This window comes from Solanum tuberosum, unplaced genomic scaffold (assembly GCF_000226075.1).
Source record: "Solanum tuberosum cultivar DM 1-3 516 R44 unplaced genomic scaffold, SolTub_3.0 scf00808, whole genome shotgun sequence".
Classification (NCBI taxonomy): Eukaryota; Viridiplantae; Streptophyta; class Magnoliopsida; order Solanales; family Solanaceae; genus Solanum; species Solanum tuberosum.
Window position 1 is genome coordinate 81,735 of NW_006239734.1, and position 7,055 is coordinate 88,789.

Here is a 7,055-nt window from a genome sequence, read left to right on the forward strand (position 1 = left end):
CTCTTCTTTCATCATTTTCTTTAGTGCTCATAAGTCATCCCATTATTCACTTCCATGGATTGTTCGGAACCTCATTTCTTTTGGCATTTCTCATAACTTTATTTCACAACTTTTTCTTTTTCTTTTATGTTGTCTTTTTTTTGTATGGAGGAGTTCTATTTTTCTCAACACCATGGGTTAAAGGGGAATTTTCTTGCACTTCTTGACTTGCCTTTTATTTTCACCACACCCCCAACTTAGGCTTTTGGCCTAAGTTGGCTATTCAATCAACCACAAATCACGAGGATTATGGGTAGTGGATTTAATAAAGGTCATGTTTTCATCAAGTTTCTTCCAAAAGAAGGTAAGGCTCAAGGGGTGTTTAAAAGAGGTTTACACACTCACAAGGTAGGCCACAAAAGAGATATATGTCAAATTAGCTCACACTCTTTCGAAGTTGCCTAAGATCATATCAAGAGATAGCCTTACTTAGTCGGTCGGACCAACGGGGAAAATTCTAGGTGTCATCATGCATGGTTCACAGTAAGCTCATCACACAAGGCATCGACACCAAAGTCAAACAAGACTCCACACTTTAGCTAGTGTGCAACGTTCATCATAAGAGAATCAATTCGATAATTGGCTAGTCACAACGAGATGCAAAGAGTTCACATATTGACTATGTAACTTCAATTGGTCTCATCGTAGCCGCACATTCATGTTCGTTCAATTATGAGCACTATTTGAGTCATTGATATTGATCAAAACCGAGAATCAAATTTGCTAAAGAACAACCACATTCCACATGTACAAGAGGTGGCGAAAATTTTTAAATTTTTCGAAAAGGTCAAAATCATTTACAATTTAAAATAAAAGAAGCCACAAGCTCAAACATCCACAAGAAGCAGTGTAAAACACAATATTATGATTCAAAACCTAACAACAATATAACACACAAAGAAGGTAGGCCACACCCCACCACAATTTAAAACATTTGTCCTCAAATGCAAATAACAATATCCAAAAGTGAAAAGAAATAGACAAAGAGGGAGGTAAAGAAGGAATCATGTCTAAACAGTCGCTCCATCTGTCTGGGCATCAGTGCCCGAGGTCACCTTAAGAGGAACAACAGTGCCAGCTTCACCAAGTTCTGTTGATTGTGAGTTTTCCAAAAAGACATGCACCGCTCTGTAGAATCCCCTGGCCCATGAAAGAAATATTAGGGTCCAGGGTAATGGTTTTCCTAGTAGAAGTGGGCCTCTTGCCCTTGCCTTTCCCAGTAGTTGTGGGTAGTTTCGAAGATTTTTCTTTCGACGTAACTGCATCCTCATTTATCACAATCCCTTTGGACTTCTATTGAGCTAGCATTATTCTTTCAACAACTTTTGATTTAGTCATGTTTGCAAAATATTGAAGAGAAGTTAGAGAAACTTAAACAAAAGCACATCAGAACAATTTCAAACGGACTCGCCAAATTTCTTAGGCGAGCTAGATCGAACTCGCCTAAAGGATTAGCTCTAGAATTACAGCAAATAGGTGATGGGAAAACCACTCGGCGTGTCGCCGTTAGATTTCGGCGAACAAGGACAAGCTCACCGAAAGTTACAGTGCACAAAGGCTAAGAGGGGTGCAGATAAAAGGCGAATGAGAAAATTGTCGACGAGTCGCCGAATCCTTTTGGCGACATCAAGCTTCTCGCCGAAAGTTACAGAATCAATCATCAAATAAAACACGAAATCAAAAGCGAGATGGGAACATTAGGCGAACCGCCGAATGGTTCGGCGAGCTCGACCCAGCTCGTCAAATGGCCCAACGTGCCTATTTTCTACCCAGCTTCTCAAATTTAACCCTGCAACCCCCTAAAACAAAATCAAAGCATGTACCAGTACAATTAAGGTAGGACCCATAACACCCAAACACAACCCCTCGAATTTTAATCTAGTTTAAGGCATGCAATTACGGGAACTCAACAGTCACAACTACAACTACTCGAGCAAGATTATCAAATTAAATCATGCATGTAAACAATCTAGTCCTATCAGGCAATTGCAAATGAGTATAAATTTTGATAAAATAAACTTGGGGCATAGAACACCAACCTTTTGTGTCAATAAAGAGAAGATTGAAACGCTAGGCGGCAATGTAATCTAATTCCGATCACAAATCAGCACTAAAAATACTCTAAAAATGTGAAAATATAGGAACTAGAGTGTGGGTGTGAGTTTGGGAAGATAAAAAGTGAGGAAAAGTGAAGGAGGTTGAAACTTTTAAACCTGTGGTCTGCAAAATCGTCCAGTTTTCGCGCATTCAGCGACATTAGTCAAGCTCGCCTATCCTCTCAGCGATTCGCTGAATGTTCATTTACCTCACCAAATTTTACAGAACCTCCAGTGAGTGTGGGGGTCCCAACGACAGTCTCCGTCAAGATAACCGACATGGTCGGCGATTCGCCAATAATTTCATACGTTCGCCGAATTTTACAAACTCCAATTTGAAGATGTCTTGAGTCAAATGGCGGATTAGGTCGGGTTCGCCGACCTCTTCGGTGACTTACCGATTGGATTTGTTGCTCACCACCCTGCACTTTTTCGAACAACACTTTCCACACTTCAACCTATACAAATAACACACCATTATTTTACCAAAAACACAAATAAAAAGCAATAAGGGGTTTTGGGTTGCCTTCCAAACAGTGCCTTAGTTAACGTCGCGACATGACGCAAGTCCACATTCAAACCTCATTCTTGGGGTTAGCCATAGTTTCACTAGGCAAACCCCCCATGCTGTCTCGGATTGAGATGAGATGATATATGACCCATTTAAGTCTCCAACTGCTTTATCGACACTGAATGAGAGGTGACGGTCTGTCTAAGGATGGACACATCTTCTTTTTTTTCTTTCAAAATTTTGTCTGACCCTTTCAACTTTGTTGAGGATACGAGAGAGCATATCCTCAGACCTACCACCTTCCGAATCCTTTGGCTTTTGGCGCTCATGGGGAGACACATACATGTCCTTCTCCCCATCCTTCAAGTTAGGATTTCGGTCCCTCCATTCTCTGTCGTGATCCTTCCAACCATCCTCTCTAGCCTAACCTTGGTTACCATCCTGCCTTGGGTAGTTTGAACGATAACCACCACCTTGGTTGGCTAGAAAATTTACCTCCTCATTATACAAGGTTTCAAACTTCGTCTTCTTAGGATTTGCACACCCGATACACATAACATTGACACCTCGAGCACCAGCTCCCATGATATTTTTGGACAAAATGTCAAGTTGTGTCATGATCTTGGCCATGTTTTGGTCCCTCTCCTGATCTTTTTCCATCTGCTCCTTGGTTAATTTGAATGTAAGAAAGGAGACTTGATCTTCACGGGTGTACTAAGCTCGATTTATCGTGGTCATGCCATCCAATAGCTGAGTTGATATCACGTAAGGCTGTTGCATCAATCCTCCTGGAGAAAGTTGGTCAGCAACACCCTTGTTCACCGAGTCTAGGCTCCGATAGAAATATTGCAGCAATGCGTTGTCAGGCAAGCCATGAGTTGGGCATTTGAGCACCAACTTCTTGAATCGCAACCAAGTCTCATGAATTGACTCGCCCTCCAAACGCTTAAAGCTTTGGATACTGTCCCGAAGAGTCATCATCATCGAGGGAGGGAAAAATCGCACATTAAATATTGTGACCAACTCCTCCCAAGAAGTGATGGATTCACGTGGCAACTCCGCCAGACACTTGCACGCTTCTCCCATCAATGAGAAAGGGAATAACCTTAACCGAACTGACTCCTAAGATATGTTTTTGAAAGAGAATGGTCCGCACACATCCACGAAGTTTGAAGATGCTCGTGAGGATCCTCATGAGCCAATCCACTGAAAAGTCCCTTTAGTTGCAACAATTGCAACATAGTGCTCGTTATATGGAACACTGCATTTCCTTCAGCTGGAGGTAAACGGATGGCCCCAATACCTTCCATGAGATGGGGGTCATTAATGTTGGGCTCTTGGACATCATTGAGATTTCCGATGTCGTCTTGGTGGCCCACCTGGCTGACGTTGCTGCCATTAACACTCATGCTTCCTTAAATATTTACACAACCAAACAAAACTAAACTAAAAATTAAGTAAGTAGAACTACAACTAACAAGAACGAAAATCCTACTTAACTACAAATTCTCTAATAACACCACTCCCCAGCAACGGTGCCATTTTGATGTTCGACGTAATCAACTAACACTATTTCGGTTCAAGTGCCAAATGATTGCGTGTAGTGATATAACCCAACCAAGGGTTGGGATCGTTCCCACAGGGAGTGGTTTTTGAGAATTAGTAGAAAAATAAAATCAAGTTCTAATTAGTCATAGCTATAAATATTAACGAATAAAAAGATACTAAATCTAAGGAGTGACGCAAACGTCAATTATCAATGGGGGTTTGTATTAACTAACAACTAAAATGAGCAAAAATGTAAGGAAACTAGATATGGAGACGGGATTCTTGGGATGTGATAGGAATACGGGATAAACTAGACTATCGGGTACATGTTTTTGATAGTAAATTGTTGAACATTTGTGACTAGGCTAGACTATAGTGAGGGTAAATTCTCTCTCAAACAACTTACCCCGAATCAACTCAATTTCTCTCGAACGCTGATTTTCCGCATTAAGCACATCTTCCGCATTTGCCCATTCACTCTCTCGAGCTGAATGTGTGGGGAGAAGGACTAGGGTTCACTCTCTCGAGTTGAGCCCATGTCGACCCAATACCACCGACTATCAATTTAGTAGTCTTAGTTTTTACGACCTCTCTCTCGAGCAAGCCAAAAACACTAAGATGAAATCGTATTTGCAACTACAATCCCATTAAGTTCATACACAACTACTCAACGAAATCACATTTAAACAACGAATAATCCATCAACAAGCAAGACCCAACAAATAATTTAACCCATATTCACAAAATCACACCCCAAGAATTGAGGTTTTAGCTAAACATGTAAAAGAGATAAAAATTTATACCAATATCAGTTTTCATCAACTGGGTATGAAGAATTAAGTCTTAAAACACGTCAAGAGCGAAGAATCTTTGAGACCCATGTCCAATTTCTTGGAGTTGAAACCCTTTGAATCTTTAAGGTCTTAGAACAAAGTCTCCAAAACCCTTTTAAAACTTAAACTCTCCAAAAACTGTAAAAAGTTCGAATAATAGAAGTGATATGATATCATTATTAGAAATTTAAACAAGTGTTTATAGTGTTTGAAAATTTGTGCTACAGAGGACTATTCAGCGCAGTTAGTCGGGATCGTCGATACGCTCGGCGATCCGTCTTTTGGTCGATTTCATCGCCTTTCTGCTTTAGCCTTCAGCCTCTTCGCGTTTTGAGTCGTTGAGCGATATGGTACTGCTTCGCGGAACTGATCGGCGACGCGCTGACTGCTTCATTTCATCGCCAACTTGACCTTTTCCTTCAGGGCTCAGCACACTGGAACAAAAGGCGATCTCCAAGCCCATCGGCGACTCGCCAATTGGGCTCGGCGATCTTCAGGCATTCATTTCTTCGTTCTTTTCAGCCGCCTTGTTCCTTCTTGCCAAGTAGTGTCCATGCTTTGCCTCAAACTCTAAATACCTTAAACTTAAGGATTTTGATTAGATATTGAGGCAAAATATGTATTTGAGGACATTAATTCTATCAAAATATAGCCCTAAATGAGTCCAAATTGTGGACTCATCAGACACCATCTGATTCTTAAAATAAATTGTCGAGTTACTTAACATATTAGATACTAACTAACCTGGATCGCATATAAAGATGAAGAAAATCGATGAAAATCAATTTTTTTTCTTTTTTTTTTTCCCTTTTTCCATTCATATAAAGGATTTGAAAATTGTAGACCAATTGTTTTAGTGGATGGCAGCCACATTGGAGGGACTTATGATAGTACATTCGTGTGTGTCAGTACTCTAGATAGAGTAGATAATTGATTTATAATAGATCAAATTTGATTCAGGTTTTTATAATTATATGTTTTTTATAAAATATTAAATATCTATTGTTTGTATTCGGGAAATATATTGCCACTAGCGTATGATATTGTTGATTCAGAGCATGATGTTGTCACCCCCCGAGCCTACACCCTGGACGTAACTGCACTCGAGAACCATTGTTGACCCCAAGCGAACACTTGACCTGACTCAACTCTCAGCGGAAGACTTACTCGACAATAAATGAATATTTAACTCAATGTCTCAAAATAGTTGACTCATAATATTTTTAAAGAAAACATTCAACTGGCCAAAAGAGGCAACTCAAGTCTTAAACTTTTAACAATAGAAATGAAAAGACTTCTTAACTACTGTTGTCTATCTATGAAGCCTCTAATAACTATGATGGAATTCGGGACAAGACCCACGACATCCTAATACGACTGAAAGTAAATGTGGGAATCCTCCGGAAGCAAAGAGGCTCACCAAAGCAACTCTGGAACTGCAAGTGGTATCAACGGAGCGCCTGTTGATGACCCTGGTTACTTGTATCTGCATCATGAAAAATGTAGGCCAAATTGTGTCAGTACATGGAATGTACAAGCATGCAAGGATAACTCTAAAGCACAGACATAAGCTTGAACTGATAAAAAGGGAAGAACATACTCACATCATCTCAACTCAACTCAACTCAAACTTAGAAATACTCAACTCAGTTCAATATAAAAGCAACAATAGAGATACATTATAAAGAAAGCTTTTAAAACAGTAGATAATAACTCAATGTATTTAAAAATACAATAATAACTCTTTTACTCTTATTTGGGAGATTATCTAACCGACAACCATCACTATGAGTATGTGATGATACAACGTCTTCCCCACTCTGCCAGAACTGTCTTATACCTTGCCGGAGTATAAGACATCCTCAACTAAATGGATCATCTAACCTATGCTTAAAATCAATAAGGAATCATCTAAAAAGTATGACCCTTTTACCCATGTTGGCATATATGGTTTCTGAGGACTTTGAGTTATCTGAACACGTCCCCATATCGGTGCTCAATACTACTCCCAATAATATAACTCATGCT